The 26,711-nt window shown below is 42.8% G+C and overlaps 1 pseudogene; it reads left to right on the top strand.

Annotated features, from left to right (window-relative positions):
* LOC105714593 (testis development-related protein 1-like) overlaps positions 1–26,711 on the top strand; it is a 262,070-nt pseudogene that overhangs the window by 5,110 nt on the left and 230,249 nt on the right.

Below are 26,711 nucleotides of genomic sequence, written 5' to 3'. Positions count from 1 at the left end.
CCAGAAGGAAGTAAACTCAAATGTAACGATAGTCATGATGGTGACTTTTTCAGAAAATTTTATGTGAAAATTTTTTTGAGATGGAGTCTCACTCTGTAGCCCATGCTGGAATGCAGTGGTTGGATCTTGGCTCACTGCAACATCCACCTCCTGGGTTCAAGCGATTCTCTTGCCTCAGCCTCCAGAGTACCTGGGATTACAGGCGGGCACCACCCATGCCTGGCTAATTTTTGTATTTTTAGTAGAGGCAGGGTTTTCACTATGTTGGCCAGGCTGGTCTCAAACTCCTGACCTCAAATAATCCACCCACCTCAGCCTTCCAAAGTGCTGGGATTACAGGTGTGAGCCACCATGCCTGACCTGAAATTTTAATATGTGTACTATTTTTATACCAATGATAACAGACAAAATGACAGAGAAAAAAAATATTCAGCAAGATGATTGTACTATATGCTTGTTTCCATACCATCTAAGAGAATACTTGTGGTGTTGCATCTTCTTTAGGATTAATTTATCATATAGAAGATGAGAAGAAAGCTGTTTAAAACATGGCTGCAAAAAGGGGTGTATACGTTAAATATTAAATTTCAGATTTGTTTTTTAACAGCTTCACTTTGGTTGGGATTGTCTTAGAAGTCTAGAAGCAGAAGGGGCTTTGTTCAGATCTGTACTGTCCAGTATGGTGGCCACTAGTGACATGTGCTTATTTAAGTTAACATAAAAGAAAAACATGTATTTTCTTGATTGCTCTAGCCACATTTCAAGTGCTCAGTAGCCACATGTGGCTAATGACTACCGGATTGGACAGTGCAAGTATAGAACATTTTTATCGTCGTAGAAAGTTCTATGCAGATCTGGATAAATTACTTTTATACTTGATTTTGATCAAGGGCATGTGTTTAAAATACCAGTCATTGAGATTATCAACTAAGTTGAACTTTCTTTCTTTCTTTTCGTTTTCCAGTTTTTGGAGCCGTGAGGGATACAGCAGTTTGGTCAATAGTGTCTCAACATGCTTCAAATAAATCGGGTGAGTTTGTGTTAAGGCATTTTTCATGCTTACATGGTGCTTTGGCCATAAATTATGGAACATTTTAACTCAGCGTTTCTTTTCTGTAACTGTAACCTGACTCATCACTTTTTAAAGCAGTTACGTACTATATAATCATCATTGGAAGCTGTGTAGGGCAGGTTGTTTAAGGATTAGAATGATTTTCTGAAAGTTGATAACTTCTGGGTGTGCAAGGCAGAAGGTTTGTCTGTTCTTGATGTCACATCCCTTTAGGACTTGTTGATGTGTTCAGAATGCTTATGATCATGATATAGCTTCAGTAGGTGGCAGTTCTGCAGACTCAAAGGATTTTTAGTGACGAATCTTGTGAAGTAGTTGTATCTGTGTTAAAAAAAAGAAAAGGTTCGTTTTCCAGGTCACTGAAAAATGCTAGAAGGAAGTGCTCTGATAAACTACAGCATGCAATACCTTAGGCTCCCTGAAAGAAGTGTTTTTCCTAGTTCTTGGTGTTTCTCCAAGAACTAGGTTAGTGTTAGAAAATTTCTCCAAGAACTCTATAGTGTTAGAAAATACTTTTGGCCAGGCCGGGTGGCTCACACCTATAGTCCCAGCACTTTGGGAGGTGAGGTGGGAGGATCTCTTGAGCCCAGGAGTTTGAGCCAGACTGGGCACATAGCAAGATCCTCTCCCCACTAAAAAAAACAAAAAAACAAGGAAGCAGACAAAATACTTTATTTCTTTTTATTGCAAATCCAGAGGGAAGTAAGTAAATTTTTTTTTTCTATGATTAAGAAAGTAATCTCGGCTGGGTGTGGTGGCTCATGCCTGTATTCCCAGCATTTTGGGAGACCGAGGCGGGTGGATCACCTGAGGTCAGGAGTTCAAGACCAGCCTGGCCAACATGGTAAAACCCTGTCTCTACTAAAAATACAAAAAAATCAGCCGGTCGTGGAGGTGCACGCCTGTAATCCCAGCTACTTGGGAGGCTAAGGTAGGAGAAGTGCTTGAACCCAGGAGGTGGAGGTTGAAATGAGCTGAGATTGCGCTAGTGTACTCCAGCCTGGGTTACAGAATAAGACTCTGTAAACAGCATCCCATGCTATTTCTAAGCTAATGGCTTCTAAGCTTATACTTCTGAGTTCCAAACTCATATAGCATTTACTATCTCAATCTCTTGGATATCTTTATACATCTTAGACTTGATGTGTGCCCAAGAAATAATCTTAGTGCTTCAGTTATACTAGACCGTTTCATTTCCTAGATTGGGTAAGGTTCCAGCTGCAGGGCTTTGCACAGATTTCCTCTGCCTGGACCTCTCTTCCCCTTCCCTGTGTTTGGCTTACTTGACTGCAGTCCTACTATATGCTCTCATAGCACCCTGCCCTTTTGTTTAATAACATAATGACGTTTGCAGTTGTAGTCAAATACGTAATTATTTGTTTTAACATGTGTCTCCCTTGCTAGACAGTATGTTTCATGAAGACAGACAGTGACTATGCTTGTTTACGCTTACATCCCCAGGTCCTAGAATAAACAATGTAAATAGTTTTCATATATTTATTTGTTGGGTGTATGAGCATATGAATGGTGCTAGAGTTGTCACTAAAGCAAGGAGATATTTTCAACAGTACCTACGAAATGATGTTGTCAGTTTTGGTATTGTATGCTGCTTGTGTTACACAAATGCAACTAACTCTCCCTCATGTAAAGTTGTTAACTTAGTTTTCTCCTCTACTGGAAACTTTCCTTATGCAACAAAAATTGCTTTCATCAAAAGTGTTACTAATTAAAGAAATTGTAGAGCTGTCCTGTGCTTAATGCTTCCTGTTTCCTCACAGCTGCTATCAAATCCCAGTGGAGGCATTATGAGACTTGATTCGCAAACTGTTATAGGTGTGAATTTGCCATTAAATAACTTTCCACGGATACCTGCTATTAATTATTTGGTTGCAGTTAAATAATTTTTCATATTCTGCCACAGACATTGGAAATGGTCATTCATTTTATGCCAGCTAACTTCATTGAAAATTATAGTTTATGGATTAATCCAATGAGGATTTACTAACTGGCTGTGTTGCAGGTCATGTTGAAATAGGCATTGCAGACAGCTCCTGGGTAATGTTCTACATGGCCATAAGCAATTCCCTGGATATTGGCTAGAAATTGTACCCAGTGCCTGGGGATATACATTCTTAGCTTGTACAGGTTTTGTATAACTTATCCAAAATGCTTGGGACTAGAAGTGTTTTGGATTTCAGATTTTTTTTTTTGACTTTGGAATTTTGCCTACTGGCTGAGTATCCCTAATCCAAAAATTCCATATTCAGAATGCTCCAATGAGCATTTCCTTTGCGCATTATGTTGGTACTCAAGAACTTTGAAATCTTGAAGATTTTGGATTTCAGATTTTTGGATTTGAGATGCTCAACCTGTAGCAGATGTGTAGTCCTAGAAAAACTTAAGAGGCCCCCTCTTGTTATTGACTCTCAATTGTCATCCCCCAAATTGTTCAAGTCTGAGATAACGAGTTTCTCTTCAGCTAAACATAGAGTTGAATTCTTAAACTCATGAGTGATTTTTAAATCTTACTTTCTCAGCAGCCGCTTTCTCATAACAGTGAGGGTTTTCAAGGTAAATGTATAAAAGAGCCAGGTGTGGTGGCTCATGCCTGTAATCCCAACACTTTGGGAGGCTGAGGCAAGAGGATTGCTTGAACCCAAGATTTTGAGACCAACTTGGGCAACATAGTAGGACCCTATCTCTAAAAAAAAAAAAAAAAAAAAAAAAAAAAAAAAAAAAAAAATTAGATATGGTGGCACATACCTGTAGTCTCAGCTACTTGGAAGGCTGAAGTGGGAGGATCACTTGAGCCTGGGAGGCTGAGGCTGCAGTAAACTGTGATAGTGCCACTGTGGCACTCCAGCCTGGGTAACAGAATGAGACCCTAGGCATGCAAAGGGGGTTTAAGTTGATACTCAACTTGAAACAGTTGAAATTTTTACTATGTGATTTTTCAACATCGTCTGTAGGATTAGTACTGCATTTTTATTTGGGAAGTCTTTTGTTTTGTTAAAATACCTGAATTACGTGCTTTTTTAGTCATAACAGATTCTTCCATATGTATTACTAAAACTAATTAAAAATTAGGCTATTGAATACTAAGTTATGTGATATTAACTTTGCCTGACTTTAGTATTATCATGGAACATGGACGTTCCGTGCTCTAATAGTGGCACTGTTCCGCCTTTAAATTGTGATCTTAGTTGTTGTTTTGCCTTTTAAGAATGTGTGTTATTATTATCTATGTGCAACCTGTGCTTACTGTAGAAAATTAGGTGTGATAGATAAGAAAAAAAAGAAAAAAATCGCAAAAACTTCCACTTCTTTTACAGAGATGTTACCGGTAACAAAATGTTACCGTTAACATTTTGGGGTGTATACTTCTAGATTTTTTTTCTATGCAGGTATGTTTTTATGTGACTATGTTATTTCTTAAAAACTAGGATTATACAATATGTACTGTTTTTGAAGTGATTTAATAATAATTATTAGTTTGGATGTGCTAAAATTTATTTAACCAAGCCCTTATTGTTGGACAGATTTTTATTGTAGTTAGTGCCATAGTGAATTTTTTTAATAAACATCTCTTTGTCCAATTATTTTCTTACAATTAATTATTAGAAATGGAAATACTGGTTAAAGATGTATGTGGATTTTAAAAATATTTGGTGTATATATTCCAAAAAGACAAAATTATATTTGCCAGAAGTATATCTAGTTATTTCCTTACTTCCTTGACAAAATTTCAGTCTTTGCCAATCTGCCTGACAAACAGTGGTATTTTACTTTGTGTTTATGTAATATTTAAATATTTCTTGTTCTTTTATGTTTTGCCTTTTGTGAATTGCTTATATACGTCTACTGTCATCTATTTCTCTTTATTTGTAAATAACATTCTTTGGATTATGCCCCCTGAGAATTTTCTGTATTTATAATCATTACTTATATTTTAGTATGTATAATCATTACTTTATATTTTTATTCATTATTTAACAGATAACTAATAGGAGTATGCTAGTTTCTGGGGTACCTTAATAAGTACGAGTATGATCTATTTTGGGCCTTTCTCCCTGATCATTAATTATAGGTCCCCTGGTAAAAGGAACTCATTTTAACAGTAAGCTATAGTAAATATAAATTACGAAGATCCATGTGGTGAAATAATATTTTTAAATGAGTAGCTGAAATAGGGCCAAGTTTTGGAGATTAGCTGGTGAGGCAGACTTGACAGGTCAGTGTGCCCTAAGGGACTGGAAAAGTCTATATTAGGCAGTTGTAGTATTGGGAGAGCCTAGCAACTGGGAATTTGATCCCTGGGAATTACAGGGATCAAAGTAGTCTGGTGGTTCCTTTTAGTGAGGTTTGGTAGTAGATGTTGGGAACATGGAAGTTAAGAGGAAGTTTTAAGGCCTAACTGAAGTGGAAGGGATGACAGGCAGGACAAGACAGAACTTTTCTGTGTCAGAGGAGTAGGAGAACCCTGTAGGGCAAGAAGGAGCCAGGTGTCATTACAAAAAAAAAAAAGTTTTTATTATACTGGATAGTGTAAGACCAGACTATAATTACCAAGAAACAAAGTCTAGAGTTGAAGGAATAATGACCACGATCTCAGAGGTTTGTTGTAAGGAGTGATTGAGGTAACAAAGGCAAAATGCTTAGCTTTGGTCCTGGTACTACTGCTATTAATTTGACTATTAACACTGCTATTGGGCTGGGCGTGGTGGCTCATGCCTGTAATCCCAGTACTTTGGGAGGCTGAGGCAGGCAGATCACGAGGTCAGGAGATCATTCTGGCTAACACTGTGAAATCTGGTCTCTACTAAAAATACAAAAAATTAGCCAGGGTGGTGGCACACGCCTGTAATCCTAGCTACTTGGGAGGCTGAAGCAGGAGAATAGATTGAACCTGGGAGGCAGAGGTTGCAGTGAGCCAAGATCGCACCACTGCATTCCATCCTGGGTGACAGAGGAAGACTCTGTGTCAAAAAAAAAAAAAAAAAAAAATTGCTGTTGGCTATTGCTGCCTGGCTCTGGATATCGGTGGGAAAGGAGGGCAGACGGCAGACATTTAGGTACGTCATTGAGTAAAGTATTTGGGGGAATGAACCACTTTCTCAAGCCCAGATTGGCTTTAGGGTCCTCCTGCTTCTTGCTACAGGCACCAGGAACAAGCAAACACTTTACATGTCTGGGCTATAAGGTCTTTGTCACAACTCCTCAACTCTGCTGTTGCAGTGTGAAAGCAGCCATAGACAATGTGCAAAAAAATGATCCTAGCTGTGCTCAGATAAAACCACCTACAATATCACGTGCTTTGGCCCAAGGGCCATAGTTTGCCAACTCTCATACTATGTAATGAACATGATGATACTGCCCTGGGGTAACTGATTTTCAGTGGACACGTGGACATTCAGCGGTGGTTTCCTGACGTATTTTTCCCTGCCCTCCTGACCAATAGTACCTAGACTTTCCTTTGGGTCACTGCTCCTCCTCCTTTGTCTCCCATGTGGTTTGGGTGTGATGACTTTAAGCTGGACCCCGGGTGGGCCCTGAGGGGATTGAGGGAGTCAGCATATCCCACTTGAACCATAGAGATTTACTGGGGAGTTAAGTGAGGGGAACACATCATTCAATCTAGGTCAGTGAGTTGTGAGATGTTTGCTGGGGTCTTCACCAAAGATACTTCCTCTTGTTCTGCAGGAGCATCTCAGAGATAAGCTGTATGTGTCCAGATAATGTTGTAGTCACCCTGGTGGTGGGGAAGGGATGGTGGCCAGAAGAGAAAACTGGCCTAGGAGTAGAGCCAAGCCAAGGAACTCAAAGAGAAATGGAGCCAGAGCCCTTCTGATAATGGGAACCCCTGGATCAAACCATGCCTGAAGTCAGAATCTCTCTAAACTTTTCAATCATGAAGCTATGCTACCTAGGACCAAGCTAAGTGTCCTGTTATTTACAATAAAAAGGATCCTAACTTATGCAATTAGAAAATTCAGAAAAGGGGGACTCACTACTACCACCACTGCTAGGTCCCAAAGAAATGAGCCTACAGTGGTAAAATTTCAGACATGTGGTTAGAATTGGCAAGGAAATCTCAGGAAGAAACTTGAGGATGGGGGATTTATCTTGAAGGAATTCAGAGTATGCCACCCCAAAATATAACATGCTGGTATATGAGGATTATTTTGAGCAGAATGCAATAGATTAAAAGCAGACACAGGACAAGCTCTCTGGACTCCCCCTACTACACCTACTACATAACAACAGAACATAAATTCCCTTGTAAAGGTGCCCCAACCCCCTATCCCCCAACACAGGCACACACATGCATACACACAAATGCTTCTTATATCAGGAAGAAGATAACAATGTTATCACCAGAGAGGAGATGGCACTGAGAAAGAGTATACACAGACAAACTTACTAACTAGCTCTTATCGACAGTTTCTTTCCCATATATTTATCTTTCCTCAATTTGCCTCCCCTAGAAGCTCAAAGGGATTTTCCTTTGTCTTGTCAGTTCTCTACATAACTGTTGTTCTTTGCTAAGGTGCAATGCAAGTCAAAGTTTTAAACACCCCTTTGAGGTAGTCATCACCAAGTTTCTCCCATGTGTATGCACAATGCATGCGTTAAGAAATGACATAGTTTGGACATTTGTCTCCACCCAAATCCCATGTTGAAAGGTAATCCCCAATCTTGGAGGTGCATCCTGGTGGCACGTGTTTGAATCATGTGACCATCCCTTTGGTGATAAGTGAGCTCTCTGAGTTCTCAAGAGATCTGGTCATTTAAAAGTGTGTGGCACCTCCTCCCTCACCCTCTCTCTTGCTCCTGCTTTCATCTCGTGACATACCTGCTCGCCCTTGGCCTTCCACTGTGATTGAAAGTTTCTTGAGGTCTCCACAAAAGAGATACACTATGCTTCCTGCACAGCCTGCAGAACCATGAGCCAATTAAGTATCTTTATCAATTACCCAGTCTCAGGTATTTCTTTAGAGCAATACAAGCATGGCCTAAAATAAATTTCTGTTTCCCTCTTGCTAATCTTTCATCGATTTAATTTGCAGAGTCCCAATTAGCAAACCATTTAGGTTTGCTAATGTATAGAGAAAAGATTGTTTTCCCTCCCTTACAATCTGACATTCCCCAACCCAGACCCTCTAGGGGCTGGATGCTGTAGTACCCACCTGTGGCCTGAGAGATGAATAGACAGAGGCTAGAGTTACAATGGTGTTTCCCCCCCACCCAATGAGAAAAAAACTTCTTGCCCACCTGGGGCAAGAAGAGGAGGGAACCAGACTACCTTCCCTTAAACCCTCTCACATCCATTGCGAAAGGAGGGGGCAGGGCTACCTTGTCTCTGGAACTGAAATAAACCCTGAGGTGCTCTGTCTTGATCAGCACAAGTCGAGGGTGAAACAGATCTATTCCAACACCTTGCCCAGGATCCAGGGGACCCCTAATCTCATCCCCTCTGCCCCAACGCATAAGGCCCAGCTCCCCCACCCCTTTGCTCAGCTTTGCTTCCCAAAATGTCATGCAAATTGCCAAGCGGAAGCGTTTGACAGGGCCCGCTGAGTTCACTGCAGCTGGCTGCAGAACCGCCAAGAATAGGATTGTCTCAATTAAAAGAAGAAAGGCACGGCAGCCAATTAGGCCCCCACAGTATTTGACTAAGTATGCCAGATTAATCACAATTATTAATTACAGGGTATGAAGAGGAGAAATGTAATTATTGACACCTTCTCTTTGTGGAAATTGGCTTTGGGTGATGGAAATCTGAGCACCCAATCAAAAATAACTGAGAACATCTTTCTAGCTAGAGGATAGTTGGGGGTGGGGGGTGGGGGCGGCGGCAAGTTTTCTTCAGATTAGGAAGGGGAAATCACAGGGCCATTCACAATGGATTTTTGAGAAGAAGCACTAACCCACTGCTGCCAACAGGCCTGGTCCAAAATCCAGCTTGGGCCCCACATGGCAAAGGTTGGTGGTAAAGAAAGGGGCTTGGCGCTTGTCCTACCTCTGCCCCGATGCACCAAGTGAATCTGGACTCATCACTTTATCTGGGACTCAGTTCCTTGTCTGTTAATGTGGGATTGTGCTGTAATTAGTGTTTCTCAAAACAGGACTGATTAGTTTTTTCTGAGTAGGACTATTCAACACATTATAAGAACCATACATCGCCATGGGGGCACATTTACTAGGAGTCCCTCCTGCCCCCTCTTCCAACCCCAGTGGTTCCAGAGAGCATGACAACCCAAAAGCTCACACCCGTATTTTAACATGTCCCCTAGGGAGATAGTACCAACTTTGGCTGAGAACCACCACCTGATAGGTAGCAAACCTGAAGATCTGTGTGGCCTCTCTGCACCTTAGGATCTTCATTTGAGAAATGAGGATTCTAATGCACCTTCCTCCTTGGGCTAGGATAGCTATGGTGATTAAATGAGATATCATGAAGCACAGTGTCCAGCACATGGTAAATGTAATCATTCTTGCCCCTTTTAACATATGGAGCCAAGTAGTTATGATCTGATTTCAACCTTGAAAAGTATATACTATTATCTCTGTTTTACAGATGGGGAAACTGAGGAAAAGTTAAGTAACTTGCCAGACTTCAACAATGGGTCCTTGTGACTTTCCAACCTGGCCTTTTAACAGCCCATTTGTGGGGGACGTGACAAGGACAGGTCTTCACTGGCGTTTGTTCTAGGTTGTCTGAGCTGTAGGGGCATGGAAGAAACACTGGGGCTTCCAGTGATGACTGCCAGGTCTGGAAGACAGGCTGAAGGCAGCCCACCTCTTCTGAGTCTGCCAGGCTGCATGCTTTGCAGGCATGCTGTTTGTAAATCCAGACTTGGGATTAAGGAGGTCTTTCCCTCTCTGGCTTTACTAAGATTGTGCTAAAGGACAGGCAGTGAGTGGCTGAGCTCTGGGGACCAAGACTGCAATAACAAAGCTGGGAAAGGGTAGGGAGTGTTGTCAGCAAGTCTGCACCCAGAGGCAGCTGCAGGAAGGGAATGGGCAGGATACTTCCTCCATTATTGCTTGGGGTCAATGGAGCTCTGTGTCCTGGGCAGAGGAACATGAGACAGGGGCATTGTCCTTATATTTAGATGTTCAGATATCCATCAGAATATTAGAGAGAAACCATAGAAAGTTCAGGGGTTCAGGGAGACCCCCTAGGATGGGAGTCACAGCCTGTTCTCTGCAAGCTTCTATTCCTAGTGACCAGCAAGGCCCTGCATGATCTCCATACTGCCCAACCCAACATTTCTGACTTCATCTCTGTGCTACGCTCTTCACGCAGTAAGTCCAGACACACTGACCTTTCTTTTCCTCTCTCCTATCTCAGGGTCTTCACAATTGCAGTCAGTTCTGACTGAAAGAATTGCTTTTCACCCAGATCTTCCTCCCATAGCTGGCTCATTTTCATCATTCAGATTTCATCTCAGAAGCCTCTGGCTGGGCACGGTGGCTCATGCCTCTAATCTCAGCACTTTGGGAGAGCAAGGTGTGCAGATCACTTGAGGCCAGGAGTTTGAGACTAGCCTGGTCAACATGGTAAAACCCCACCTCCACTGAAAACTCAAAAAATAAACTAGGTGTGGTAGCATGCGCCTATAGTCCCAGCTACTTGGGAGACTGGGGCAGGAGAATCGCTTGAACCCAGGAAACAGAGGTTGTGGTGAGCAGACATCGTGCCACTGCATTCCAGCCTGGGTGATAGAGCAAGCCTCTATCTCAAGAAAAAAAAAGAAGCCCCTGTTCAGAGAGGCTGCCCAAATCATGCCAGTTGAAATAGACACATACACCCAGTACGAGAAAATAAAAAAATCTCAGGACCCCCAAACTCATGTCAAAGAAGAATTTAAGCCTGGAGACTGAGTGACCCAACACTGCCATCTTTTCCGGGAATGAATAGCTATCACTCCACAACACTGTGTCAAAGTGTTATCCATCAGATCAGCACAGAAAGGCAAAAGTCCTCTAGTATCTCCAGTTGTTTTTGAAACATTTCAAGATGCCTATCCTCCCAGGAGACAAGAACATGTCAATTACAACTTTAGGGCTGCAATCTAAGTGTAGCTCCTAAAACTAAAGTCTGTTAGATTTCACAGTGATACTGCTGATCTTTGCAGGTACAAAGACAACATTAGATCAATCATTCTTTCACTTACCACACCTCCTTACATTCCTTTCCCCTTTAAGAAAGTAAATAAATATTAAGCTTCCTGAAAAAAATAAATGTTTCTGGAAAAAACAGCCGTAGATCCATCTATTTCTCTTTTCCAGATAGTTCTCTTTTCCATCTGAAACCTCATCAGAATGGCCTTTACTGCCCATATTTCTACCAACATTCTGATTATAGCCACTTAAGTCATCTCTAAGATGATTCTGACTTTCCTGAGCTCTTTTCTTCTTCTGCAGCCACACCAGAATCGTCCTTTATGGTCCATTCATAGCAGTCTAGCCTTTTTCTAACCTGCTTCTCCAAATTCAAAACACGCAAGCCGTAGACTTGTGTTTTTCCCAGGCGCACCCCCAAGCTCTGGCTTAATCAACCTTGATTGATTGAAACACCCCACTCCTACCATGACAATTACACTGCTTTTATTTGCTTCTTAGTACTTACTGTAACTTAAAATTATTTGTTGTTTATTGTCATTTCCCACAACTAAATCATAAGCTTCATGAGACCAGGGATTTTGTCTGTCTTTTCAACATAGTATTCTGAGCCTAGAGCAGTGCTGGCACTTAGTAGGTCCTCAGCAATTATCAAACAAATGAACACAGAATATAGACACAGCATCTGACAACAAGGAACCTTCAGTCTGTGGAGGGAAACATACATAGCCTTTCTCAGTCTGTGTTCTACTGCTCTAACAATACCTGAGGCTGAGTAATTTGTAACAAAAAGAAATGTATTTGGTTCATAATTCTGGAGGCTAGGAAGTCCAGGAGTGAGGGGCCATATCTGGTGAGGATATTCTTGCTGCTTCATTATATGCAAGAGAGGAAAAGAGAGTGACAGGTTAGCAAGAGAGGGCTGCACTTGCTCTTCTAACAAATCCACTCTCACTATAAAATTAATCCATTATGAGGGCAGAGCCTTCATGGCCTAATCACCTCTTAAAACTCTACCTCTCAACTCTGTTACATTGAGAATTAAGTTTCCAACACATGCCTTTCTAGGGGACACATTCAAACCTTAGTATTTCACCCGTGGCCCCCCAAATTCATGTCTTTTTCACATGTAAAATACATTCATTCCATCTCAGTAGCCCTAAAACTCTTAACTTGTTCTAGTATCAACTCAAAAGTCAAAAGTCCAAAATCTCATCTAAGTCAGATATAGATGAGATCAAGGCATGATTCATTCTGAGGCAAAATTTTCTCTACCTATCAGGCTATAAAATTAAACAAGTCATCTACATCTAAATGCAGTGGTGAAACAGGCATAGGATAGGCATTCCCATTCTAAAAGGGAGAAATAGGCAAGAAGAAAGGCCCTACAGTCCTGGGGTTTTGGGCGCTACCCCATTCCCATGGCTTCGCTAGGCATTGCCCAAGTTGGGGCTCTCCAAAGTAGCAACAGGTCTCTGCCTGGGCCTCCAGGCTGTTCATGACATCCTTTGAAATCCAAATGGAGGCTGCCATGGTTCCAGCTTGTGAATTCTGCATGCCTATAGTGTCAGCACCACACAGACAATGCCAAGATTTATGGTTTATACCTTCCAGAGTTGGCAGGTCAAGGTGCACTTGAGTCTGCTTAAGCCATGGCTAAGGTGGCCAAGGGGCACTATGCTGGAATTTGGGGAACAGAGCCCCAAGTCAGTGCAGGGCAGCAAATGTTGAAGTCCTGAAGATAGATGCCTCTGAAAATCTTGCCCTTATGGTCCTGCTCTGGGCCTGTGATGAGAGGGAGAGCTTCAAAGATCTCTGAAATGCCTTTGGGGTCTTTCTCTCATTGCCCTGATGAATAGTACTTGGCTCCCTTCTATCCATCTTAATTGTTTTAGCAAATGGTCACTTGGCCACACCCTTGGTTAGTTCTCTTAAATATGCCTTTTCACTCTATGTGGCCAGGCTTTGGATCTTCCAACTCTTTCTGCTTCGCTTTCCTTTTACTTAAAATTCTGTCTTTCAGTCATTTTGCTTCTCTTGCATCTTACCATGTGCATTTAGAAGTAGCCATGCAGATCCTTCAATAATTTGCTCAGAAACTTCTTCCTCTAGTTATTCTAGATGTCATCACTCAGAAATTCCGCCTTTGATAAAGTCCTTGGGCACGGATAGAATTCAGCCAAGTTTGCTGCCACCTCATAACAAGGATGGCCTTTATATCGGTTTCCTATAAGATATTTCTCTTTTCCATCTGAAACCTCATCAGAATGGCCTTTACTGCCCATATTTCTACCAACATTCTGATTATAGCCACTTAAGTCATCTCTAAGATGATTCTGACTTTCCTGAGCTCTTTTCTTCTGCAGCCACACCAGAATCGTCCTTTATGGTCCATTCACAGCAGTCTAGCCTTTTTCTAACCTGCTTCTCCAAATTCAAATTCTTTCAGTTTCTGCTCATTATCCAGTTCCAAAGCTGCTTTCACATTTACAGACATTTGTTATAGAAACAGCCCCAATTCTCAGTACCAATGCTCTGTCTTAGTCTGTTTTCTGCTCCTATAACAGAGTACTTGAGACTGGGTAATTTATAATAAACAGAGATATATTTGGCTTATAGTTTTGGAGTTGGGAAATCCAAGAGCCAGGGAGCAACTTGTGAGGATATTCTTGCTGCATCATCCCATGGCAGAAGGTCAAAGAAAGAGGGAAAAGGCAGGAGAGAGGGCTGGAATCACTTTTATAACAAACCTACTCCCATATCATGCCAGGTTCAAGTCAGCTTCATTGTATTAATTCTCACCAGGGCTGAGAGGTTTCACAATGACTCAAAGGCCAATTAAATGCTTTTCAATTCATGGTTCATTGTGAGGCTTTCATAGGACAACAGCTATGCAAATATATTCAACACATAGCAGGCAGTGATAAGAGAGAGGAGAACAAACGGTAGGGAGAGACCAGCACACTGACAGATGAACTAGGGGGTGGGGGATGAGGTGGGGCAGAGTTGGGAGCCTCAGGGTTCTCATGAGCAGAGCTGCTTCTGTGCAGGTATCTCACCCTGGTTAGTTTCTGCACTGTTTTTATGGCCCACTGAGGGAGTGTCCATGATCATTATTTCAGCTGCGTTTTGGCTTTGCTTCCTCCCCTAGTGGACCAAGTCTGTCCCTCTAAAATCAGAGCTAATCAAACTGGGCTTGATCAGTTGTATGATTAGTGACCAACTCCACAGACCTACCTCCACTGGTCCAGATACACCCACCTGACCACTCCTTTGTGCAGTATAAAGACTCATCTACTTCTGGATTGGAGAAAAGAGTGGTTACAGGCCATTTTTCTCTCTGCTTGGAGTCCCTCTCCCCTCCTTGCTGCCCTCTCAGGTCCTTGCTTCCCATCTCTTCCATCTATATCCCTCTTTATAGAATCTAGGGCCCCTGCAGCGGCAGGCTGTGAGCAGCACTTACCTGGAGTTGTGCAATGTGTGCACTGAATGCAACCCATGCAACTGAATGCAGCAGCCCTGATAGACTCACGGATTCAGGACTAAAAGGAACCAGAGAAGAGCTAGAGTACATTCTCTCAACTTAAAAATAAGGAAATTGCTTGGTGTGGTGGCTCACACCTGTAATCCCAGCACTCTGGGAGGCCAAAGCCGGTGGATCACCTGAGGTCAGGAATTCAAGACCAGCCTGGTCAACATGGCAAAACCCCATCTCTACTAAAATTACAAAACTTAGCCAGGCGTGATGGCGGGCACTTGTAATTCTAGCTACTTAGAAGGGTGAGGCAGGAGAGTCACTTAAACCTAGGAGGCGGAGGTTGCAGTGAGCCACGATCATGCCATTGCACTCCAGCCTGGGTGACAGAGCAAGACTCTGTGTCAAATAAAAAAAGAGGAAATTGAGGTTCCAAGTAGAGAGGAGACTTTTCCAAGGTCATGCCAGAGTGACTTAATAACATGACTGGGATGTGAACCTGCAGCTCTTGGCTCCCCAGGCAGCACCATCGTTTATCCACTCCCTCCTTCTAAGGCTGTCTAAATACTCCCTACTCCCTTTCTTTACCCTGCAATGTACTTTGAGACCTCTGCCCTGGTTTTGTGCCCAAATTCAGACTTAGTATACGCCATGCTTTGAGGTCTTGCTAAGTAAGCCATACAACCAAGCTGTGACACCAGTCATGGGTCTACCCTAGAGTGGGGACCCCCCGAGGCCTGGGCCTTACAAAAGTTAGTAACAGGGTAAAAGGCAATGACAGGGGTGGAAAGACCTCCATGCTTATCCTGGCAGAGTAAAAAGCAGAGATGTCAGACACTCTTGAGTAGACATTGCAGCTCTATTTCACGTTCCTGGCTTGACCTCCAGTCTTTCACTTTACCTTTCTGGGCTCCAGGTTTTTCAACTACAAAAAATAAAAATAACCCTCATGTCTCCCTGTCCCATCCCAGCTTGCTATTTAGTGAGAATTAAATAAGGTGATGTACGTAATGATCCCAGCATAGCACCAGGCACGCAGGCCACACTGTGACTGCACCTGGCCCTCTGAGATACTGTCTCCTCCCTGAAGACTTCCTCAGCCTGAGTTCTGCCTGTGCGTTATGGCTCTTCCCTGTGGAAGCCCTTTTAAGGCAGGAACTGTTCCTGGGAAAAGATAAAATCCTTGGCATAGCTAAGCCATTACCAGAAATGTTTAACCAGCCTGCATTCACAGGCGGGAGGACACGCATGAAAGCGTTTTATCTTCCTCCCACAAAGGGAGAGCAGGAACCCTGCGTCAGGCTGAGATGAAGGCTTGATTTTTTTAAGTAGACGTTTAGGATTCTACTGATGCTTTGCTAACTCCCAGTCAAATCACAGCATCAAGGAAAGAAAAACTCCATTTTCTGCTAAGATGTTGAAATGGCCCTTCCAATTAGGCAGTGGGCTCTGGGAGGGGAATATCAGACAGGCAGCCGAAAGCCGACTCTGCTCATCTGTGCATTCAGGGATCTGTGAGCCCAGGGCACCACACAAGTAGCCACTCCAAGTGGGCTCTGCATGTCCTAAGGCAGGCGAGAGGCCCCCGAGTGACATCTTGCCCTCTGTCTCCCACCAGGTTGTTCTAGGATGTCCCTGGAGAATGTGTCTTGTTAATTATTAGTCAGTTATATGTTTTACATATATTGATTAGTCTGAGCATCTACCTTGATTAGCAAACACCATGACTCTCATAAAATTGCCCACAAGTCATATGTGCAAACACCACCATTTACTTGGAACCTTGCCCTCCCAGTCACTGCTCTAACTACTTTCCATGTATTAACTGATTTAATTTTTATATACTTACAGTGGCTTCAAGAATGGCCACAAATTCTTTGTACCCCTGCCACGGAGAGGAGGGGTCTTAGTCATCTCGCCTTGAATCTGACAAACTCTGGGTCTGCTTTGACCAGTAGAATGTGGCAGGAATGATGCTGTGACCCAGGCCTTAAAAGACGTTGCCACTCCCATCTCCTGGCATGCTCTCTTTGGGAGCCCTGGGATACTACACAAGAAGGCTCTCTACATGAGGGTGCCATGCTGGAGACAAAGGCCACCTGTGAGCACTCTAGTCGACCATCCCAACTGAACCCAGCCTTTCAGTCAGCCCAGCTGTGGTGCCAGATGTGTGAGTGAAGACTTCCCGGCCCCTCCAGGCCAGCTGAACACCATTGAGTGATGTCAGCTGACACAATGTGGGGCAGATGCACCAAGTGGCGGACCCAGCCTGAGCAACTGACCCGGGACAGCATGAAATATAATAAAATGGCTAGGTGTATGCAGCAATAGATAAGCAGAACAACCACCTTCTGAGGAAGGCACAATGGGGTGCCATGCTACAGTGAGAAGACTGAGACAGAGATGTTAAGTAGTTTACCCAAGGTCACACAGCTGTCAGTGGCAGAGTCAGAATTTGAAACCTAGATAGCCTGTGCCCAAAGCCCATGCTCTCACCTCCTTCTCTGAACCTGGTACCGGCTACTCCCCTAGCTGTTCTAACACCTCTTGAAGGTACCTATTAGTCAATCTTCTCTGTTACTACATGCAAAGGCTGCTGGAAGGCAGGCACCAATTCCTCGTTATCTTTATTCCCCCGTTCTTGGTACAGAAGAAAAGCACTCAGTGTTCGTTAAGAGAGTGAAGTAGACTAGGTGGGTGGAGGGAGGAAGAGGTGGATGCATGGATGAATGGACAGATAGACAGATTGATGGACTTGGGTGGGCTAGAGCCTGAGAAATGTGGAGGAGTTGGAAGTATTTGGGATATAGGCATATTAGAGGCCCTCTGTGAGGACAAGTATGAGGAACCTGAAGGTGAGGAGAGCCACACACACTGTGCACGGGGCAAAGGCCTTCTTACTAATTTTATGGGGGGTGCCTGTCTTCTCCAGAGCCTCACAAAAAGTCACTATTTGAGGACAGAAATTGATTTTGAAAAAGTATTCTATTTTACTATTATATATTGCCTCTTTTTTTTTTTTAGCACAATCTCAAAAAAAGACCAAAAAAGAGTTACAAAGAAATAGACATGTAGGGAACATGGAAGGTCTAGTCACTAGCTGAACACTAATTTTATGCCTGAATGTCTTGGTAGCCCAGGCAAAAATGGAAATACCTTGTAGTTAAGAGTCCTGATTTAGAGGAGTTTGGTTGGTCTCTTAGAGCCAGAACCAGCAACACCCAATACCTGTATGTGAAAAGGGTTGCCCCCCATTCCTCAGGTGGGCAGCCTCTCTGTCCTCAGTCTCCAGACACATGCACCTCACATTTTCACCACTGGTCCCCCTTAGATGCAGTAGGGCCTATTCACATTATTTCCCCTGTGGTGCTCAGTCGGGCATTGATCTGACTTCATTCATCTCTCAAACATGGATACTCAGTCCTGGAGATCTTATCTTTCTAGAAGAGTCAATACCCTCAAAATCTTTCAAATCTTCTAGAAAAACTAAAGTCCCTAGGCTTTTTCTGACAGCACTTTTCTGTTTCAGATTCTAGGAAAACAAACTTATTTTTTCCATCTTGTCCAAGAATATTTTTCCGGGAAGAATGATCACACCCAACCTCAATGGAAATTTCCACTGGGGCCATTCTGTTTTCTGCAACCCATTACATAGAACTACATTAAACTTGTAGGATCCAATTCCAAAGATGCCAACGGTTAGGTTATATAGTTTGTGGTAGCAGATAAAAGGAGGCAAACAAGCTTATCTGAAGAGATGAAATTTCTACTGCAAAGAGGGTAGACTCTGCTCAGAGTTCAGAAAGAGCAATTTGTCATTCCAAGAGGGATTTATTGCATAGATACTCTTACAAAGGATGTTGGATAACATAACAGGCAATTCAGAGATGTTCACTGTCTCATTAACTCCATGAGAGTGCCCTGAACTGCAGATTCTGAGCTGTCCTAGAGAGACTGATGGAACATCCATGCACAGCCATCCCCGACCCAGCCCTACGTCCCACCAGGCTCTATCTTGGTCTTGCTCAAGGTAGATCTGGGGAAAATGCTTAGTCCCAGGCCAGATTCACCCAGCCAGCCCTCTTCCCTACCACCCACCACCGCCCCCTTCCACAGACACACACTCAATTTCACCAGTCTCTATGCCCAGGGAAATAATTCATTTTACTACTACCCTGAGTAAAATGTGAATCATTGAGCAAAAAACTATCAGACACACACCAAAGCTTGAGATAAATTATTTTTGGAAAGCTGTCATTTTGAAGCACCCAAACGCTGGCTTCTCCAGGGTTGGAGAGGATGTGAAAGAAGCAAGCTATACTGGGCCACTCGCTCTTCTCTGAACACACCCCCTTCTCTCCCACTCTTGGAGGACCTTCGCACTTGCCATTCCTCCACCTGGAAACATCCTCTCTGACCTCCTCTCTCCCTAGCATAATGCCATCCATCCTCCAAGGCCCCGACCTGCGTGATGTCTCTATCCCAGCACAAACTCCCCGAGGACATCTCTCATTTTGAGACAGAGCAGGGATCCCTGTTAGAGGACTGCTGCCCACCCCACTGAACATGGAAATAAAATCTTGAGTCCCTTCAAGGGAAATCTCAGGCACCTAGCTAGACTTGAGAAGTGAACGAACAACTTGAAAAGCTAGAAGGTAATGGCAGCTTAAAACAACTACCACCCAACTAAGTTAGAGCCACGAGATATTTGGCTCCCTATAGAAATTAAAGATAACATCTTGACCTATGTCCCTGAGTTGTTTTTTCAGAAACCTGGACCCCCACCAGATGGAACATGCTGACCACTGTCACATAGACTTCAGATAAGGGAGAAGTGAGGACTCAATTTCGACTGCCAATCTTTCTATAAATTTCTTCCTGAGTGGCCTGGAGAGAGTCACACTCACAGGCCAAATCTTAACATTCCTTTCTGATGACCCCAAGGTTTTGGGCAAAACCTTGCTTCCTTAACCAACTGCAAATCAAAGAATGTCTGAATCCACCTATGACCTGTAAGCCCTTTGCTGTAAGATGTCCTACCTTTTTGGACCAAGCCAAAGCCAAAGTAGAATCTCCATGAATTGATTTATGACTTTGCCTGTAGCCTCTGCCTCCCCACCTTTAAAAACTCTTAGATGTGAGCCATTGGGGAGTTTGGGTCTTAAGCATGAGGTGTGTCTGATTCTCCTTGCTTGGCACCCTGCAGTAAGTGCCTCACTTCCTCTGGCTGAAAATCCCAATGGCAGTATTTAGCTTGCTAGGCTGGGCAGGCAGACTCAAGTTTGGTTTGAAAACAATCTCAAAGGTTTTATTTAACAGTGCAGGCTTGGCTGGGCGCGGTGGCTCACGCCTATAATTCCAGCACTTTGGGAGGCCAATGCGGGTGGATCACGAGGTCATGAGATCGAGACCATCCTGGTCAACATGGTGAAACCCCGTCTCTACTAAAAATTCAAAAAATTAGCTGGGCGCGGTGGCGCGTGCCTGTAATCCCAGCTACTCAGGAGGCTGAGGCAGGAGAATTGCCTGAACCCAGGAGGCGGAGGTTGCGGTGAGCCGAGATCGCGCCATTGCACTCCAGCCTGGGTAACAAGAGCGAAACTCCGTCTCAAAAAAATAAAAAAAACCAGTGCAGGCTCTAGATCCTGTGGCCTGGGCTCAACTTAAGACTGTTACTTACTAGCTGCGCAACTTCAAACAAATTTCCAAATCTGTCTGTGCCTTAGATCCCCCTTCCATGAGACCAGGATGATAACTATGTCTACCTGATAGGGTTGCTGAACACAATTTTAAAAAGCAATGGATGTTCACGGTTATCATTATCCCTCCCGGGGCTGCAAGTATAGTGAAGTTTCTAGAAATTCACTGCACTAGCGCTTGTTAGATGGCTATAACTGAATTCTAGAAACAGTGGAATTCAAGATTATAAGACAACCTGATAACCTCTAAGCTGAGTACCAACATAAAAAAAATGGAAGATACAGAAAACAGCATTGTATGTGCGATATCACGAGTCGTAGTCAAAAGACATGTAATCAGGATCCCAAAACTAAGATAGTTGAGGGGTAGGGGTAGGTGGACAGAAGGACAAAAGACGTAGGGTGACAGTGGCCAAGAAGCTTATAAAACAGATTCAAAGAACTCTGCCAAACCCCCAAAATAAGAACTACATCTAGGCACATCATGCCAAGACTGCTATAGACCAAATATGAACTTAAAAGCAGCCAGAGGTAGGGAAAAGTGTGTTATCTTGAAGATTGACAACTGTTCTGACAGAATGACAGAAGCGAGTACGTAAGAATGAACATCTCCATGTGCTGAGGACAACTTCCAACCTCAAACACAACTAGCAAAAAAATCCTTCAAAAACAAAGATGGAAAGTCTGAGGATTACATCCCTAGCAAACAAATACTAAAGGATCCTCTGGTCAGAAAAGTCCTACAGGAAATCACAGAACTGAAAAAGCAAAACCGGCAAATATATCAATGTAAATGCACACTGACATTAACTGCATAAAACAATCTTGTAGGGTTTAAACATAGGAAGTTAAAATGGCAGCAAAATTGCAAAATGTAAGAGGGTCAGTGGACTTTGTATAAAGTGTAGAACACTCTGAGAAGTAGAAAGATAACTTGTTTTAGACATTAATATGTCAAGAAATGAGATACTCTCTAGAATAAATACTAGAAGAAGGTAAATCAGAATATTGAAGTCTGACTTTCCTCAAGTCAGGCAAAATAACAAACAAGTGGGTCAAGTAGAAAACAAACATAGACAAACACAAAAATAACTACATCAAATATAAATGGGTGAATGTTCCAAGTATACATTCTTAGACCAGATGCAGACAAAACCTACTGCTTCCTGCTTAAGACTTACCTTTAAGCATGGAGACACAACTGCTGAAAGTAAAAAGGAAAGGCATACCATGCGAACACCAGTAAAACTAGTATACTACCAGTTGCACCGAAAACACTGCAAAAGTGGTACCTTGTAACAAAAAAGAAACAATCCAAGGGTTCAAGGCACAGGATCTACCCTCAAAACAAGTGAACATGGAGAACCAGGAACACAAAACAGACTAATGTTCTAAAGTTAATATGAATAACACTTGTAAACATTAGTGTCATACTTTGCATTCTTAATGGGGTCACTACACTTTTTTGAAGCTTGGCTCCTGCCTGCATCCATGGTATCAGAGCCCTGGAGCAGAAAGCAAATGTAGGAGGGGCTCACTGAAGGCAAAGTGCAGTCAGCCTGAAGTGAGTTGATGAGTAACAATCCAGAACTTGGCAGAAAATGCAAGTATGATGGAGTATGAGAGCTGGGACACCAGGTATGCCAGCTACAAACTGTAAGGCTTGTTTAGATACGTGAGATGTCAAGTGGCCAGGGAACACAGCCTGGTGACCTAGTTACATTGGAAACAACTTTCAGGAGATTGGTCACTTACGGAAAATGGGTTAATTGTATGGGGCTAGAGTTCTTAAAATGTATTCACACAATGTCCTCTTCAAGCCATATTCCTTTCCTTCCCTATTGCTAGACAACTTTCTGACATTGACAAATACACTTGTGTAGCATTAACTGTTTTCAAACCTCAGTGCTATGCTAAACTATGCAATTTGAAAGAAGCATTGTCTTGTAATCTTAGCACACTCAAGTAAACAGTCACCAGAGTGACTTCCTTTTCTCAAATAATCCCCAACAGTTTTCCCAAGCTGAGACATTGGTGCCGCCTAACAGGAGGATAATGCCTTAATCAGGATTGATTTATCTAATCTAACACCATTAGAAAATGGAAGTCACTAACCTCCCTGGTAACCAGGACTAAGAAAACAATGTTGATCTCATGTGGGGAGCAAAGATGTGTGGAAGCTGTACCAAGCCTGGAGGCAGCATGCATAGAACATCTAGGCAAAAGCTGACAGTGGTGAATTCCACAGCTAGAGAGTTCTCTACTTTTGCTAGCTCCAAGTGGCTTGGATTTCACTCCATATTTTTGGATGAATATTGGAATTCTATCTCAGTAATTCATCTCACTGAGTTATTAGGGAAACTCAGTTTGTTACTTTTTTTGTCCTCTGTGCTCCAATCCCAGCTTGTTCCAGCCTGCGTGGGACTTAAGATTGGGTAAAAAGCCCTATACCTTGTCCTCTAGGAGTGTTGTACAGCTTATCCCCTTCAGATTGTTCCCCATTTGTCCCCAAGTGAGCTGGTTATTCTGAGGTTTGGGTTCCAATTTCTGACTTCCTCTTGGCTTCAAAGCTATGTCTTAGTAACTGCTGTCTCTGAAGTTCTGTTTCTGCCAGATGGGACCCTCTTCCATAGTTCAGCCCTCACTGGGCTTTGGGTATCCTTTTCCATTCTTTGGTCCATGCTTATCAGTAGCTTCTTGTTGCTAGGCCCTGATACCTTACCCTTTGGTCTGGTAATTGATGTTCCATGAAGGTTTCCTTTGACTAAATTCTTCACCATTTAAGTTTAGTTTTTTGCTGAGACCCTGATACATGGAAAAAGCTCTAAGTGTGGGAGGCAGCAAGGTTGTTTTATGTAATAAGGAAAGAGGAATCCCCCTTCTCCCCTAATCTGGTAGATACTGTGTCTTGTCTTGGCCTCTTGGGAGATGTATTTGATCTGAAAGAACAGGGTGTTTCCATAAAACAAGTAAGACCCTTTTTCCATGACATAAGTAGAGAAAAGGGATGGACTAGGGGCCATCTTCAATCATAGCTGATACTGGAACTGAATGTTGGTACACAAAAATGCATGTCCTTAGCTCTGAGGAATCGCTATACTGCTTTCCACGATGGTGAACTAATTTACATTCCCACCAACACTGTATGTGTTGCCTTTTCTCTGCAACTTCACCAGCCTCTGTTTTTTGACCTTAATAGCTGCCTCTGACTGGCATGAAATGGCATTCCATCATGGTTTTGACTTGCAGTTGTCTAATAAGTGACACTGGGTCTTTTGACTGCATCTATGTCTTCAGAAAAGTGTGTTCATGTCCATCTAAATGTGTTTTTCTTGTAAGTTTATTACAGATGTTTGATATTGGACCTTTGTCAGATAGCTTAGCAAATATTTTCTCCCTTTCTGTAGGTTGTCTGTTTCTTTGGCTGTGCAGAAGTTCTTAAGTTTAATTAGACCTCACTTGTCAATTTTCTTTTGTTGCAGTTGCTTTTGGTGTCTTTCTCAAAATCTTTGCCTGTTCTTTTGTGAGCAGGATGGTATTGCCTGAATTGTCTTCCAGGGTTTTCATAGTTTTGGGTTTTACGTGTAAGTCCCTATCCATCTTGAGTTCACTTTTGTGTATACATCCTGTAAGGAAGGGGTCAAGGAATAAAAATCGTTCTACCATAAAGAAATAAACACACAAATGTTCATTACAGGACTAGTCACAAATGAAAAGACATGGAATAAGCCTGAGTTTATCATCAATGACAGACTGGAGAAAGAAAATGTGTATATATATATACACTATGGAACACTGCACCCGTAAAGAATGGTCATGGATTTTTGCAGAAACGGGTAGTGCTGGAAGTCATTATCCATAGCAAACTAATATAGGAACAGAACCAAACACTGCATGTTCACTAACAAATGATAAGAGCTAAATAACTCATGAACACAAAAAAGGGAATAACAGACACTGGTGCTTCCTGGAGGGTGGGAGAAGGAAGAATAGAAAAAATAGTAGGCACTAGGTTTAGTACCTGGGTGAAATCTATACAACAAACCCCTGTGACATACATAGATAACTTGTGTATTATGTACCTCGAATCTAAAGTTAAAATGTACGCCTATACTTAAAGCTAACTTTGAAGCTGTAATCCAAAGGTCACAACGACTTGTAGAAAGCATACTATTAAGTCTGATCCTAATGACACTTGTGGTCAAGCTTCAGCTCCCTAGTTTCCTAACCTAGATATCTAGTTCAGAATCAAGTGTCTGTTGACTGCTTCCGGGGCGGGGTCGGGGGTCGGGGGTGGGGGGTGACTATAGGGGCCAACCCAAGCACAAGATTAATATTAAATAAGATTCTGAGCTTCAAAAGCATGAAGGAACAAGATCTGCATACTGTTAACTCCTACAGGTTTATCCACTTTCTCCCAGGGATTCTCTGGTTTTTACAAGCATGCTTAGTCTGACAACCTGAATAAGCCACAAGTCGCTGTCCTAGTATCTATATGTTGTCTATTTCTCCACCAAGCAAGTGACCAAGTATAATACTTGAGTCCCTACCCACCGCCGAAGACACCTTCTCGCCACTTTCAGGGTCATGAATGAGGCGGCACTGCAGCAGCAGTCCATCTCTGGCTCACTTGTCAATATTAATATCTGGCCAACTATTTTGAACTAGACAGTCCTTCCAGCTGACAGAAAACACCCATAAGGCATAGAGGTATGAAGGAAAGTTATTGTAGATGTGGGGCTCTCTGGGTTTGTTGAACTCTATCACTTCCATTGTGGAATGAATTCCTGAGAGTTCCCAGGCTTGGGTCTGAAATACTACGCACAAAAAGATAGCTCTAGTTACATGGTCATGTAACATCTGACACATCGCCTCATTAGGGCCTGGTAACATGGTGGGAGCTGTTTAACAGCTGTTCTTTATAGAACCTGTTTCAGAACCTTGTAGGATGTCTACCTGCCACAAAATACCTCCAGCACCACTGGGATGTGGACTCATAGTGCCTAAAGAGCATCAGTCGCTTCTTGCTCATCAAGTTGAACATTTTGCCATTGATACAGTAGACTAGTGTGATCTTCATAATCTCCAGACTACGAAAGTCACCTTAGACAACTGGCAGAGCAGGAAAAACTTCCAGAACCTGGAAGTATGATGAATGCATCATTGCTTTATTTGTGTTGAATGTGAATGGCTTTCAGCCTCCCTGACAATGGGGGTAAAGATTCGGTTTATTGGGGCAATAGCTTGACAAGGGCCCAAGGCAGCTGCTGCTTAGTAGCAGACACCACCTCTGGCACAGCAGGTATGACTAAGCTAGCACGTTGAGCTTATGGTAGTTCAACATGTGCCAAGACTTGCCTCATTCTCTTAGGAGCCATCCTCGTGAATCAAGCAGGTGATACAAAGCCCCCCATCCCTGGCACTACCACTTTTGAAGATGGTGTTCTAGCTTCTGACTTAACTCTTGACTATGTGGGAGGCAGTTTTCAAGGACTCTACTTGGCCTTTCCTGCTGTGATAGCTTTTTTCCCCATGGATCAGCAAATGTGTGAAGGTTATATCAGTTGCTATATTTCTATTCTGATTAGGTACCTGGATCAGGAAAATGTCCAGAGGTGGTCTCAAGATCCATTGGAGCCATTAGAAGATAGCATTGGTTTTACTTTGTCTCCTAGTCTTTATATACCCCTCCTCATTGTGAGGACTGACACAGCTGGAGGTCCCTATCACAGGTCTGAATGTTCCTCTCCCCATTTGTTTACCCAGATAATTGGGCATAGGTTTCCATTGGAGGGGTGGGAATATTGTGTATCTGCTATGACAACACAGGGCCTCCTTCAAGGGAACTGCCTGTAGCCCTGTCAATCCATGGACTAATAACTTGCTTAAATATGAAAACTGGGTGAGATTGTATCAGGCAGAGTTGAACCAGAGAATCTAGATATATATATCCACAGGCCAGTTCCTTTTAGTACATGCATCCTATGTGATTGTGGAGGCTGATCCAAATCCAGAGTTCATAAGTCTACCAGTCAAAGAAAAATCACAGGTAATCTGAGCTAAGACATGGGCCTGGGCTATCTACCTTTAGACAGAAAAGGAGGGTCATGAGCAGAATTGAACTTTCAACTGATCAAATGAGACTATCCTAGATAATCAGCAGGGGACTGTCAAAGTCATGACTATAGGCTTTAATCTCAATATACCTTCACACATACCTAGATTATATTTGGAAGTTTTTGACCAGACTGCAAGCCTAGCCAAGCTGACCTCAAAAGCTATGAGGATCATGACAGACTGATGCAGATCATTTTCTCACCTGTTCTTGATCTGATTA

The sequence above is a fragment of the Aotus nancymaae genome, unplaced genomic scaffold, assembly GCF_030222135.1.
Source record: "Aotus nancymaae isolate 86718 unplaced genomic scaffold, 86718_ANA_hifiasm-v0.15.2.pri h1tg000040l, whole genome shotgun sequence".
NCBI lineage: Eukaryota > Metazoa > Chordata > Mammalia > Primates > Aotidae > Aotus > Aotus nancymaae.
The sequence above is the reverse complement of the archived record's forward strand: the minus strand, read 5'-3'. Positions and strand labels throughout refer to the sequence as shown.